Source organism: Dermacentor albipictus, chromosome 4 (genome assembly GCF_038994185.2).
Source record: "Dermacentor albipictus isolate Rhodes 1998 colony chromosome 4, USDA_Dalb.pri_finalv2, whole genome shotgun sequence".
In the NCBI taxonomy this organism is placed as follows: Eukaryota; Metazoa; Arthropoda; class Arachnida; order Ixodida; family Ixodidae; genus Dermacentor; species Dermacentor albipictus.
The window spans coordinates 47,973,184-47,988,915 of record NC_091824.1 but is presented as its reverse complement, the minus strand read 5'-3'; the positions used below and the strand labels follow the sequence as shown (position 1 = coordinate 47,988,915).

Below are 15,732 nucleotides of genomic sequence, written 5' to 3'. Positions count from 1 at the left end.
AAAAAATGTGATACATTATTGGATAGCTCTACATGTCTGCTATGCATGTGTGAAGTTAAAAAAGGCATTTTTAAATGCGAGAAATTCTTTTTTGAAATTTTGTCAGCACCGACTTTTCTCTGATGTGCGCACAGCTTGCTGGCCGGGAATGCAGACGACAAAGCTGGCTTCGTATGCACAGATGACAGAGAAGCGGTGTTAGGGTCTGCATTTTATTGCTAAGGGACACATGCTCTAACGCAACGAGGCTTGTGTTTGGTGTGGGCCAGGTAAACCATACAGCCATTGCACATAAAATATCAATACGAGGTCTGTTAGAAGAGTATCCGACCTTTGGCTGAAGAAAAAAAAACTGGCATAACTGAAGTGTTGGAAACCTAATCACCCTCAAAGTAGTCTCCTTGGGAATCCAGCCACTTCTCCCAGCGGTGCTGCCATTGTTAGAAGCATTCCGAGAAGGCCTCTTTCCAAATGGACTTTAGCTCAGCTGTCGTTGCAGCCATAATGTCTTCTCTTGTCTGAAATCACGCTTGTTTCAATGGCCCCTTGATTTTGGGAAACAGCCAGAAGTTGCAGGCCGCCTTATCAGGAGAGCAAGGAGCCTGTCGAACTACAGGAGTCTGGTTTTTCGCCAAAAAAGTCTGAATCAAGTGCGAGAAAAGCATTGTCGTGATGGATGTGCCAATTTCCTGTTGACAACTTCGGTATCTTGCTCCATACAGCATCACATAGGCCATGGAGGACATCCCTGTAGTAGTCTTTAGTGATTGTTTGACCCTGTGGTGTGTATCCGTGGTGTACCACACTGCGGGAGTCAAAGAAAGCAGTCAGCAACACTTTGACGTTGCTGCACACTTAGCGGTCTTTGGTTGGCGACGTGGAATGCTTCCACTGTAACGACTGGGATTTGGTTTCCAGGTCGTAAACATACACCCAAGACTTGTCACAAGTGATTACGGTGTTCATGAAGTTGGGGTCACTGTTTGTGGAATCCAGCATGTCTGTGAGACTTCAACACGAAGTTGCTTTTGCTCCACCATGAGCAGCTTGCGAACGAATTTCGGCGCAACTCTCTTCATGGCCAAATCTTCGGTGATAATGGAATGTGGATAAAATGTGCTGATGCCCACCTCTTCCGCAATTTCTTGGATAGTTACACGATGGTCCCGCATCACCACGGGGTTCACTTCGGCAATGACCTGGTCATTTCAGCATGTTGATGGCCGACTGGAGCGTGGCTCGCTCTCCACCGATGTGTGGCCGTCTTTAAACTGGTTGTACCACTCCTTAATCTGTGTGCTGCTCATAGCACAGTCACCGAAAGCAGTCTGAATCTTCCAGATGGTTTCCACTTGGCTGTCGCCCAGTTTCTGTCAAAATTTGATGCAGTAGCACTGCTCCAGTCGCTCTGCCATTTTCCTTGCAATAAAAACCGACGAGAGCACTGTACTACCTCATTCAAACGCTGCGTCCCAGCAATTCACGCTATTGGCAGGTGGGAAAAAATTCATGCATGCGCACAAAGGTTCAAGGGTGGCTGATGAAAACGCGCTTGTTTCATATTCATCAGGTGTTCGCAAAAAAAGGTCGAATACTTTTCTAACAGACCTTGTACGTAATAAATATGTGAGGGAATCCTGCAGTGCTAAAAAATATGTTTCATGCAGTTTAGAAAAAGAAATATCAGCTATTATGTAGACAGTAAATCTATAAAGAGCACTGATATTGTTCATACAAAGCATCCTAAAGGGCATGTCGCATTGCAATGCAACATAGAGGGAGCAGGACACTTTGTGCCCTGCTCCCTGAAGCCCAATGATGATGCAAGTAGAAAACACCTTCATAATTAAGACTGAAAACCTACATGAGTATGAACAAATTCTTGTGGTGTTGTTTGCTACCACTGTTTCAGAGCTGGAACATGCTCATCTATAAAAGTCATATGTGCCATGTTCAGTCTGATGTGGTCAGACACCATTGGCGACCACTTTTTGCGTTCATGTTTAAAAAATACGAGCTGAGACTGCAGCAGCAGCGCTTGACGTCACCTGCCTTCGTAATGATAAAAAAGGCAAGTCAGTTTGTTGAGTAGTTCTTGTGGCTAATATATTAACAACCTTTCCTTGCTAGATGACATGGCTTCATATATTTATGCTATATTTATGCTGTATGTGTGATCCACAAAGGAACATTATAAAAATACCTTATCGCACTTAAAGAATAATCACTTTTTGTTACTTGTCACATGCATAGCAGACATGTACGGCTGTGTAATGATGGGTGACATACTTTTGTGCCAACCACCAAAGCTAATTTTTTACCTTCAACACGAAGCTTGCAAAAAATTTCAACGTTACAGTTTTTTTAACTGATCAACTGAACCTCCAAGGCTTGAAATATTTTGCTGCTATCCCAAGTCAACCAGTCTGATTTTATATTCATTTTGTGCCTTCTGTATTTCCCTACGGCAAGTCAAGTCAGTTCAGTCAGTCATCTACGTTAGAAGAAAATTCAAACTTTGCAAATTTTGGCAGTCACACCACTTCAGTCTCTTGACATGAACACCACCTGAATATCTGGATCATACAATTTCCCTTTCAGAAGAAACGTGTATCAGTGGCTTCTAGCTTAGCTGGGCAAGAACAATAAATTTTTGCCAAAATTCAAAAAAATTTTTGGGAAGGAAAATAAATGGGGAGCAAGAGTTCGGAGCTTCAACTATATCTGTGATGGCCAAAAAAACGCTGGTTGGTTGCCCTGGAATTACTTAGGAGTATGTATGAAAGCAAATTTTCTCAAAAATTTTCTCGTTGTACCTACTCAAAATCAAGCAAACTTGAAATGGTTTGCCATAATGGAACAGTTCTTGAGAAAATTGTTGAGTGGTTTGGCATGAAATGACTTAAGCTACTTAAAAAATATATTAATAAGGAAACACTATCCTTACTGGAACCATATCAAAAACTAACATAAAAATGTAGTGAACTATAACGAAGCACAGCACTTGTATTCTGGATTGAGCAATCCAATGTGGGCTTCTCAGGAGACTAGCAAAGTTAACATAAATAAAATTAACATAAAAATATCAAGGCATAGGAAGGCACAACATTTGTATGCTCATTTGAGAAATCCAAAGTGGTCCCTTCAGGAGACTAACATAAAACATAAAAATGTCGAGAGTCACAAAAGCACAACACTTGTGTTTTGGTTTGAGCTGTCCAACTTGGGCTCTTCAGAGGTGAAGGGGCAGGGGCAGTTGCTTCAGGGGCAGGGTCCCATGCGAGAAGCGAGGCCGGAGTTCTTTACATAGGGCATGTTGGTACCAGGAAATTTGCGACACGTGAAGCCTGCAAATACAAGCCAGAACAAGTTTTAAAAAGCAACTTCCACATGCAAAAGAATGGCATGCAATGTGCCCTCATTACAATGAAATTGATTTATGTATTTGTGTTGCTTCATTCCAATTTTCCATGGGTACAGCTTTACAGCATGACCATTTAAATTTATTTAGTGTGGCACAGGACTCCACTAAGTGTCAAATGCAGGAAAGGGCAAAGAGGAACAAAACACTGTAGCAATATAACTTTATGAATATCTTCAATGTCAAAGATGTGAACCTTGCTTGCTGAGAAACAAAATGGTGAAAAAAATTCATGTTGTTCATAAATAAACCTGAACTGACAACTAAAATAAATTCTTGTAACTTTCATAATTAAAATGTGCAGCACTTCACTGTGCCTTTCCATGCTCCAAATACAATAGTGTCATGTCACTAGAATTGAGTGTAGCTTCATTTGATGTTAGGTTTCCTGAGTTCACATGCAATCGGAACGTACTTCTCACCTTACAATGACTTAGGACTTTCAACATTAAAGAAGACACTGCTTACAGCGAAGTATGTTTTCTGCCTCAACGACTGAATTACTGTTATAATGAGGATTCCGTGTAGTTGTGCACCAAGCTGCTTAGCATGACCCATGCAGAATGTGACAGATACGAAGAAATGCTGTCTTTTAAGGGCCATATGCCATAAGACTGACTTCTTTAACCCTTTTAGGGTTCACTGCCATACATCTGTCGCTGTGACGGAACGTTCTGAAAAAATTTGCCTTTTCAGAACAAAGTGTTGCCTAGCCTCCCACTGGAGGTGCTGCAACCTTCCGAGACTTCTAGGAAATATTCTTATAGTGCTGTCGCTCCTTGGGTTTCTCCCAAACGGATTTTTCACTTAGCTCCTTGGTGTCTGTCATTGCACTAATTTGGGAGTGTTGCCACAAGTTTTTGTAACTTTCATTACAGAAAAAATTATGCTGCTTTATTCTGCATAAAAAAATAAAACATGTAAAACTGCAAATACTGAAATTGTATTGCCACTTTATTGTTATTTTAAAAATTATTTACCAGTTTATTTTCTCGGAAAGTCGCCCTGAAGAACTTAAATCTGCAATAAAAATATTAAGGATGCGCGAAAAGTGATTTTTGAGACTGAACCGAATAATGCCAGAAGCAAATCAAATATTGGATAGCTTCTGAATAATGAACAGCTGATATCACAATTAATGTAAGATGAGGTTCACATACTAGTATTCTTAATGTTAGCAAGTTTCTGTCATTGTTATGTTATGAAGAGCTGTTTATTAAAAGCACAAATGGAGCAGCAAGAAGTTTCTTCACATGCACAGGACTCTTCAGTAAGCATGAATGATTGCTGTACAGCCTCTAAAGTACAGCTACTTTAGTAACGTAGCCCGGTCTGCTATTCTTACAAGTTCTTACGTTTTACGTCTATACTATGTTATTGGAGGTGAAAATTTACCGTACTTTGGCTCAAATCTGATGTTTTATTGGTGTTTCGAAATATTAGAATAATACTCACATTTACAAATAGTGACCATTCAAAGACTAAATTGAATAGGACAATATTCAATTCGAAAGTTTTGAGTATGTGCACACCACAAAAGATATATAACTCCTAAATTAGAGGCATATTTCTCCCCAAAATGTGATCCTCAACGGGCTAAACAAGAGCGACAGAAAAGCCCATTCATCTTTTTGATAAATTTAAGCCCATAATCTACTTGGCAATGGTTCATAACCCTGTTAACAGGTAGGTGAAGTAAGGAAGCAGGAAACAATTCTAACAATTTCAGAATGGGAGTAGTGGACATGTCCGATGGTCTGTGAGAAGCTTTATACATTAGGCCCCAAGAGCCTATTCTCCATTCATTGAAGTATATGGGGAAAAGCCACATAAATATTCTTTTTCATATCTTAGAATACAAAGTGATAAAGTGCATAATACGAGTCATAGGTTAGGTGCTTAGAATAAGTAAGCATCCACTAAACATAGTACTGTTGACAGTGAAGCTGGCAACTCTGTCCCTGTTTTTCTTTGATTGAAACTACCAAAAGAAAATTGCCACACCACTCAGGTTCCCTCTGCTGAAAGGTTGCTGTCTCGGATCACATGGACCTCCTTCAAGATAGGAGCAACTTTGATTTGATGTGGTCTGTTAAAATTGGTGAAACTACTGTTTCACATCTCAGAACATGGAGAGCTGTTTTGATTTCTGCAATTTGGTGAACGTGCTCCTGCTCGAGCTGAGCAGTAACCACACTTGAGCATAGCTTCTCCGCAATTTGTGTATTAGAATAACACTTTCAGGCTACTTAACCATGTCCTCCATGCCAACAGATTTGGAGCGTGCTTCACAGACAACTATTCCTTGCAATGATAGCCAAGTAGCACTGCTAATGCACAAATGCAGCTCATTTTATTTGGTGGAGATGCTAAAAACTTTCGGCAGTGAAGGCAGCTTTTAAATTTTAGAAGCATTTGAGTATGGCGGCATTAGGCACTTAAGATCATATGAACAGTCATTCCAAATGATAGGCTATTGTAGCACACAACTGCACATACGGGCTACATGAAAGTCGTTTATTATGCTAATGGCAAGTTCATAATTTTAGAAAAGAAATGTGAATGTAAAAATGCAACCGGAAAGGATATATGGTACTTGCCTATAACAGCACTGACCCTGATGGGGTCAAGAGCCTCTGTTGCCCCTTGGTGTTATTTCCAAAGCCCAAATGGCCCATGAGCTCCTCCTCTGTGAACACATGGTGAAGCAAGGCCCTTACAAACTTTCCTGGTCCACCATGGCAGGCCATGGTAAGCTGGGCCAGGATAACCTTCTCAATGTGCACTCTTACAGCGTATGTGAACCTGCATGTTTAAGTAAATGTTAGCAAAACAGTTTTAGGCCTTTCAAGTACATTCACACAACAGCCCTATTGCAAATAAATTACAAAAGTACCTGTTGCAAATCTAGAATGCTAAACTTGACTTTTTACAAGCTTCTGATGCTGTCTGGATGCCCCATGTTTCAGAAAAACAATCCAGCACAAACAAGAATAATAAACCAAAGTATCCAAACATCTAGTACTTGAAAAAGGGGAGTACCAGCGAAACACAAATGACACGCACACAAGGAAACGGCATTAGACATGGACGGACATTGGGACGGACCAGCGTTCGTCCCTGTCTAATGCCTTTTCCATGTGCGCGCGTCCTTTGTTTTGCTGGTACCCCCCCTTTTCAAGTTCATCATGCACCAACTGGCCCAAGAGCTTGCGCTAATGCACATCTAGTACTATTTATTGTGATTACCATTCTTGGGATACTTCATATTTTCAGGTGTTTGTCTCGATTGTCCCATCCATTTGTGTGAATATGTAGCCCATGGTCTAATGGGGAGATTGGGCTGCTATGTTGAGGGAAGAGTTCAATACCAACCGTTGGAACAGCTTGGGTGACTGGGTATGCAACCCTGGGCATATGCCACTTTTCAATGAATCTCTTTCACGCTATCTTGAGCAGATGCTGCTGCTTGTGTTGGCAAGCAGCATTAGGAGCTCGAAGTGGGACATGATTGTCGATCATTACTAAGATTACCACTACACATCACGTTTCCTTGCTGTGCTCCAGAAGTAATGCGAGATTCCACTCCAGTGTATGAAATGTACATAAGCCGCAAGGACAGTATATTAAATTAATTAAATTAAACCTCAATTAAATTAATCTACTCGCGAAGCACAGGCTGCACAAGATCACGGAGTGAACTCAGAAGTTTGTGGACAGTCAGTTGATGTCCATGTCAGGGACCTCTAGGGAGACTCGGTCATTTCCTCGATGTGCATCATCGTGCCGTCACACATTGTATAACAATTCTGTGTCGTTGTACCACTAATAGTCATCACGTATCACAGAATTCAAAATATAAATAGACACTTATATCTACTGTTTATTTAATCTTTACGGAAAATACTTTGAGCATGAGTTTTTGCAGAGATCATGAATTCTACCGCTTAAGGGAGCACTAAAGTAAAATTACATTAATTAAATTTTGGCATTTTAAGTGCCAAAACGACAATCTGATGTTTAAGCCTGTTTCACATGCAAGCGATTCAGCTAATGGAGCGAACTGCGACGCGGCACTGCAAAGCTTTTCGCGAAGTTTCGTTTCACATGCATTGCCGCCGCGCATTTTCCGCTGCTGCGAATAGCAATGTTGCTGGCATAAAACACAGGACTTTCAGCCAGTTTCGGTAGTTTGCGACTACCAACGTAAACATTGCTTTGTCCCTGCCTCTCAAATTTTTATTTTATAAATACATATCCTGCGCTTAGCAATTTAACAATTCGTTGAAAAGCTCTCTTGGCATGTTGCCTGTACCACGCGTACCAAGTAAATAAACATCGTCCTATGCGCAGGCTTTCCAGCACTAATCCTCCGCTGGTCACGTGTCGAGGTGGGCCGTTCGGAAGCAGTGCTGCCGCTCTGCCGCTGCGATGAAATTCAAACTTGCCCGAACCTTGCCGCTCCCACCGCCGCTTGAAACTGATTTCTGCGGCGCGGCGGCAGGATTTGCAAGCATTTTCACTTGCATGTGAAACAGGCTTTAGGCACGCCATAGTGGGGAACTCTGGATTAATTTTTACCAAATCAGGCTGCAAGGTACATGGGCAGTTTTGTATTTCACCTCCATCAAAATGCGGTTGTTTGATCATGTGACCTCGTGCTTAGCGGCGCTGTGCCAACACCCCTAAGCAACTATGGCAAGAAAGCACTAAAGAGAACAATTATTTTAGATGTATCTGTAAATGACCTTCCTACAATTCAAGAGATTCACTCGTACCATGACAAGAGGCTGAGTAAATTGTAAAAGCAGCAAGAGGAAAGATTGGTGGCAGTGCTGCCTTGAAGTTACCACACCCGCTTGCTGTGACGTCATAGATTTTGATGATGTCTCTTCAGGTGCAGCAACTTTTTTTTACAAATAAAGATGTTCTTCATCGTATTCCGAAAGCTTAAAATAAGAACCGTCAGGAACTTTTACTGAAACAATACAACCCAAGTTTGTAAAAATACTTGAAATCCATGATGTGACAATGAGATGTCAGCACGAAGATTTTGGGGCGATACTCAGAAAATTGAACGTTGAGCTTTATTTTCTCTAATAATCAAGCAATTACCAAGAAACTTACAGAAGTAGATATTTAAAATGATGCTTTATTTTAAATTCATTTAAGGTGTCATTAGTGTCCCCTTAATTTTTCAAACTTTTTCAAAATTTTCAAACTTTTTCAAACAAGGAATGCACTTAGCTGCGTAATAGGTTAACATGCATCACTAGTTCTCATTAAGGTAGGATTATCAGTATAGCAATGGGCATGCACTGGCTGCTCCAGAGGGGAGCCCTGCCACTTCCCCTCAACCTCCCAATTTCCAATTTTTTTATGAGCAGTGATGCAATTTCTGTATCCTAACGAGGCATAATGCCAAGGAGATTCATGCCATGCTGGCTACAGTATGTGGTGACCGGCACTTCACACCGTCCAGCTCGGCATCAATCTTTTTGGAATTTGGCCCTTGAAATGCAGAAAGCCCTGATCACTGCTCGTTCTTCAGCCAACTTTCTCAAAGGGTGCTGCTGTTCTGGTTTGATACCTCTAGCAGTGCACTGCTGCATGACATAGGTCATACCTTCGTTCTGGTAAAACTAGGAAGATGTGCACTCACGTAGACCACTAATGTCCACACTAAGTTTCTGAACGCCCCTCTCATATCAGGCATATACCCTGAAGAAGGCACATTCTATCTCTAATATGTTCACAAGTGACACTGAAATTCACTCCCAGTCCCGGTGCAGTTGCAGTCTTTCAGCTGAGTGCTTAAAGGCACCATGTCTCCTAATGAAGGCACTCTGCACCAATTGATGACTGGAGCAAATGCCTTGCAGTTGCATCAGCAATGTTGTTTTTTCTGCTTCCTGCAATACATTTTCACGGCATCACTGTATTTGATCATGGTGACGTTACAGAACGGAAGGCCAAAGAATTCACCTTTAGCATTCCAGCTTGGGTGTCTCTCAGCTCATTTTGAATCTGAAAAAAGATGTCAGTATTAAAATGTGAAGCCACAATGCAGCAAAATCAACAATCAAAAGCGCTACATGGACCATTAGGCTGACATAAATTGACGGATACAAATGACTAGTCATTGAATACACTAAAGTGTGGCCGCTCTTGCCAATGGCAGTGTGAGCTCGTCAAATAATTTATTTCACATTCCTCTATTATTTTAAAAATTATTTCCATGCATCTACTGAACTGTTATGGCCACATATTAAAGGCAGCTCCTTCATATAAAACCACAGTGTTGCATTTTACTCCCCGTCTACCTGACGCTACTGAACTTTTGCTTACTCTCAAAGAAAGAATTTCACAGAACTGCTCTTTCGACGATGCATTATTCCAAGCTTGTGGCAAAGCATTGTCATTTAGTTCCCAACTATGCGCTCCCCTTTCAATCTGTTCACTCTTTAGTGCTCGGATTCAAATCAAAAATAGCTTTTCGACATAACTAGCTACTTCTATGGTTACAAGAAACAATGCTAATTATTGATGTTTATGTTGCCGATAGCGTATACATGCCACCTCGAAACCCAGTGGGACGACAAGGCAGATATGCCAGGCATCTCGTTCCTTTAGTGATTTTAAAATTTTGTTAAATCAATCACTTACTGAAGTGCGAAAAGCTGCGGTTTCACGAAATTACATTATTTTGAATGTTGTAGGACCTGGAGTGCCATGAAATCTGCCTTTCCGTGAATGCTAAGAGCGCCTACGCGAAGCCGTTTGGGGCGAAGCACTCGATGGCGTCGAACGAAGATGAAAAAAGAAAGCTGAATGCGCGCGAACTGGTGGAAAACAAAACACACGCGGTTGGCACGGCGTATAACTCGATGATTTCGCAGCACTCTGTGGCATCCCTCTCCATTGTATCTCACGTATCGCATAGAATCACACGTACACCCTTCAAATTCTTTATTATTATTGCGCGACAGCCTCCTCTGTGTTTTCCTATCGCGCGAACATCGGCCGCACGGCGTGCCAGATAGCAGCCTTGAAGCGCCGCGGAGTCGAAGGGAACAGCGCAACAGAATACACCTTCGCCGATCCCACCGCCCCACGCCGCTACAAGCTCGCTCCCACGTCTTGTACTAGCGTGGCGCAAACGAAATATCTTCCGATTACAGTACAGATCGGATGGTTTCACGTCGCATTGTTTTGCGCTCATTAATAAGGCTAACTCAATCGGTGCTCGAACACCGTATCAGAAATCATGGCGTACAACATGCCCTGTTTTAGCTGGCTGCCTTACGTCACCACAAGCGGAGTGTAAAGTTAAACCAGGACAAAGCTCCATGTTATATACCACGAATCTAGTGCTGTACAACCAATTCTGGCAACGGAAGGATAGTACTAGGAATGAAAACTAGAAAAGAGGCGCGCAGAAGACACGCACAAGCGCTGAAATCATTTCCGCGCTCCGTTCAACAAGGGGAATTCGAAACACTCAACTCACCCTTAATGTCGCTGAGTCGGAGGCGATCATGGCGCTCTTCGAGGCAACAAGCCCATAAAAAGCGAGCAGCACGCAGGAATATTCCAAAGATGTCACAGCGAAGCACACAAAGGACGCAGAAAACGCAGGAAGCTCTCAAGCAAACAGCGTGCCGCCGGCGAAATGTGCCAAGCATCAACAGTCCAAACGCGCAATTATACGTGTACACTCATACAAATACAGGCTTATATTATCATGAATTGTACCATTTGATAACAAATTTTGTAATTTCATGTTAATACTGAACAATTGTTGCGATTTGCAAGTGTATGAAAGTTTTTTGCTTCGCTTCTTTGATGAACTACTTTCTTTGGCGCAGTAACGCAGTGCACCGGCCGGAGCTAATGGCATGCGCGGGAAAACGCGCCAAATTCAAACGTCGCAAACGCCGTGCTAATGTTTGCGCGCACAGTATTCGTCGTTTGTATTAAAAAAAAAAAAAGTAATGCGTGCCGCAACCATGCGAACTGAACTATTGACCACAAAAGTACAGAAACGTCGCTGTTTGTGCTTCTTATTTCGACGTCATGACAAACTGCAGGCGGTCTGTCGTCCCATTCTTTAAACATTTGTGCGTGCGCTTCTGCGCTGTGCGAGTTGTCACCGAGAACGTATAGCAGCGCAGATTGTGCTTGGTGGCCGAGCAGATTCCCAACACATTCGCCAGCACCCCGTCTAGGTCACAGGAAAGAATTTGACCTCCATGTGAAATATGAGCACCATGTTGTACATATCCGCCAAGCTTTTCGTTTCGTTCTGTAGCGCGCTAACGGGTAACATCTAAGCGAAATTACTCTGTAAAAACGATGTTCATTCCTTTCTCCGCCGCACCCGCCGTGGTGGCATAGCGGCTGAGGTGTTGCGCTACTAACCCGAGTGCTTGGAGTCTAATGCCGGCGGCGGCGGCTGCATTTCGATGGGGCTGAAATGCAAAAACGCCCGCGTACTGTGCGTTTAACCTGCACCAAATTTGGTGCAGGTTAAAGGACCCTAGATGGTCAAAATAAATATGGAGTTTCTTACTACGGTGCGGCTCATAATTAAAGCGTGGTATTGGCCCGTCAAACCCCAGATTTGAATTTTGTTAACGTTCCCCGCCACCTTGACCATATTTAACATGGAGGCATGCAATGCCGTTTCCTAACACTCAGCCAGGGCACTGGCCCCTTAAAATGGACGCCGATAGAAATGCAGGATGCGTCCAATCATCGGTTGTTTATCACTGCTTGTAGCGACGTTTGTCTTCTCAAACTATATATATATATATATATATATATATGTGTGTGTGTGTGTGTGTGTATATGCAGGGTGTTTCTGCTAACTTTAGGCCGAGTGTAAACTCTATGCCCTCTATGACGACGCGACTAAATGCATGTTGCTCCCTTTGGTAAGTAGCATGTCGCGCTATTTCTATATATTGCTTAATTAGCTAATTAGTCAAGGATAAATAACCAACTTCTGAAGCAAGGAAGTTGCGAAGAAATTCCAATTAGAAAGTTGCAGAGCAGTTGGCAACACGTCCGAATAAACAGTTTCTGTCTTTTTATCTGTTAAGTATTAGTGTTTTTCAGCTTACTGCGGATGCTCGCGAAATACAAAAAGCACCACGTGACATACCCGCCTGCGAGTCGTGATTGCACTGCTCCTAAGCCTTCTGCGCGCAAACGAAAACATACCATTTAACCGGTGTGAACACCCGTCTGCTTATCGCCATCATGAACCGCAGCGAGGGAAGCACGTCGCTGGCGTCAATACTACAGCCAACGCCTTCGTCACTGCCCTGTTGCCTTTTAAGCGGCAACACACCCTGCTCGATGGTATGCTCGTTTGGGAGCGCTGCAAGCACGGCGCGCAACCGGGTATATGCCAGGTGATATTTTTTTGTATTTCTCGGGCATCCGCTGTAAGCTGAAAAACACTAACACCTAATAGATAGAAAGTTAGAAATTGCCAATCGGACGTTTTGCAAAGTGCTCTAGAACTTTCTAATTGGAATTTTCCGCCTAACTTTGTTCATTCAGAATGGCTATATAATTTTCTTGACTACTTAACTACTTAGGAAAAATACAAGAATAACGTGACAAGTGCAAGAGTGAGCAACATGCATTTGGTCGCATCGTCTTATGGTGCAACGGCATATCTTTAAACTCTGAGTAAAGTTGGCTGAAACACGTGTATATACGTCTATGGTTCAAGTAACGTGAAACAACACCCTGTATATATGCAATGGTGATCAAGTGATCAGTAAAGCAACATATATGTGCAAAAGACGCACACATACATATGTGCGTGTGTTTTTCACATGTACTTCGAAACTCAATATTGCTCGTGACTCAGTGCTATTCAACAATAAGTTAACAGCATTTAGTCAACGACTTTATTGTTGGAAACTACTCAACAATGATTCAATACTCAATACTTTTCAACAATATGTCAAGAGAATTTAGTCAATGACTTTATTGTTGAAAACTATTCAACATTGGCTCAATAATACTCAATACTATTCAACAATATACCAACAGAATTTAGTCAACGACTTTATTGTTGGAAACTACTCAACAATGGCTCAATAATACTCAATACTATTCAACAATATATCAAGAGAATTTAGTCAACGACTTTAGTGTTGAAAACTACTCAACAATGGCTCAATAATACTCAATACTATTCAACACTATACCAACAGAATTTAGTCAACGACTTTTTTGTTGTGAACTGCCCAACAACTTTACTGTTGAATTATTGCTCTATGGTTTCAATAATTGTTGAGGTATTGTTGAAAGGCTATTGAGTCAACAGTTCGTCAACAATATGCCAACAACATTTCAACAGTCATTTTCATAAGGGTGGCTTCCGCTAAGTTTGCTTGAACAAGACGGGGAACCTTTATCGGGGAAGGAATATGCGAACTCAGACATATTTTTTTCCTCTTCTTCTTCGTTCTCCTTTTATTCCCTTTACCCCTTTCCACAGCACAGGGTAGCCAGCCGGTACTTACACTGGCTAACCTCCCTGTCCTTCCTCTCCTTTGTCTCCTCCTCCAGACATATAGAGAGACAAAGGGAGTAGCACAAACAAGCAAACGAGCGAGCCAGCAAATAAAACAAACAGAGAAGAACGTAAAATCATGCAGAAACCATCAACGAATATCCCGAACGAACGAACGAACGAACGAACGAACGAACGAACGAACGAACGAACGAACGAACGAACGAACGAACGAACGAACGAACGAACGAACAAACGAACGAACGAAAGAAAGAAAGAAAGAAAGAAAGAAAGAAAGAAAGAAAGAACGAACGAACGAACGAACGAACGAAAGCTCAAGCGCGACAGTGACAAGTGAAACGCTACAAATATGAACTGTGGATATTGTTATGCGCAAGCACTGCCTAAGCATATTATTCCAAAGCCTAACTTACACGTACTATAATATAACAGTTATCGCAGCGCCACAGGTATTGTGAAAACACTGAACACACACGCAGCTATGTCAGCAGCAAGTACAACAGTGTGCCAGTTGCATAACCGTAGTGAAGGTTGCAAATACGAATTCAATGCCTTTAAAATAATGGATGCTTTTACTGACTCCACGCCCTATAAACGGATTACACTTGGATTGCAAATAATATTAGCTGTGCCACACTATGTTAACTAATAATTAGCAACAGAAAATAATAAGAAAGAGCAAGAAGTGGTTCTTAGGAATGGCACTAAACATTTTCTTTTGCCGTCTGCGCATAAACCTTGACAATGCACTTGCGACGCCGCGCTTTCAGTGAAACGCACTTCGGCTAAATTTAAACTTCCTACGTCCAGAAATAACAACTTAATGAACAGAAGGAATCGCTACAATTTCAAGGCCCTGGGATAAGCAATTGCACAGTTTGCCTATACATTTCTATTATGACCCTAAGAGATTATGTCCGAATAACAATGCCGTGTGGCTCGAATAACACGATCTGTCCCATACACGCGCTATCCTACCAGCCGTAAAGATGACGAACGCAACAATTTGTATTGTTCTCTGTCTGTTTTATTTCCTGACTTGCTTGTTTGCTTGTTTATGCCTCTTTCTTTGTCTGTTTGCTTGACTCTGCATATTCCTTTCGCAATAAAAGTGTCCACAACATATCTAACGTTTAGCGTATTGCTGGCACTATAGCGTATTGCGTGCCCGCTTTGGCAAGACGCTCAGTAAAGGGTCTCGCTAGTTAAGCTAACGAGCTCATTACATGTGGAATAGGTATAGGCCGCAGACTCGACCGAATGCACCGACTCGAATGTATGTACACCCGAGGTTTCTCGCGCGACCGCTTCGTGTCGATGCGCACATCGAGTTAGAAGCTAGACGTCGAGAAGGTTATACGCAAGCGTGACTCGGAGACGCTTCCGTGGCACTGAAATTTCTCGCGCACGCCAGGGCTAGGGTAGGGGGGGTTAGCAGGGTGTGTGTATCGATTACGGATCTCGATTGATTTTGTTACCCCGCAGGAGAAGCGTCCGGTAATTTTTCATCGCGCCGCCAGTGAACGCCGTATCTGGCCGAGGCCCGCGGGCTGTGTTCGAGAATACCGCGGCGCGCAATTTGGGTCGTCGTCTCACGGTTCTATGGGGGACGAAGGGGACGAAGGAATATAAGGTTGCGAGAGGGAGTTGCAAGGCACCGGCGTTGGAAAGGGGAGAGAGAGAGAGAGAGTAGAGCTTCGGAATAAGAGGGTGAGGGTGTCCCCCCCGCTTCGCGATTAGCATCCGGCCATCC

At 42.5% G+C, this 15,732-nt stretch overlaps 1 protein-coding gene and 1 long non-coding RNA gene across 3 annotated transcripts in view; both read right to left on the bottom strand.

Moving 5' to 3' along the window:
- Positions 1 to 15,732, bottom strand: part of LOC135915395 (irregular chiasm C-roughest protein-like) — a 407,803-nt gene that overhangs the window by 283,511 nt on the left and 108,560 nt on the right. The gene's annotated exons all lie outside the window — the stretch shown is intronic.
- Positions 2,892 to 11,094, bottom strand: LOC139059639 (uncharacterized). Its single transcript, XR_011514260.1, has 4 exons — positions 10,932 to 11,094; positions 9,407 to 9,448; positions 6,022 to 6,226; positions 2,892 to 3,347 (listed from the first exon to the last, which is right to left on the bottom strand). It is a non-coding gene; the product is annotated as an uncharacterized lncRNA (long non-coding RNA).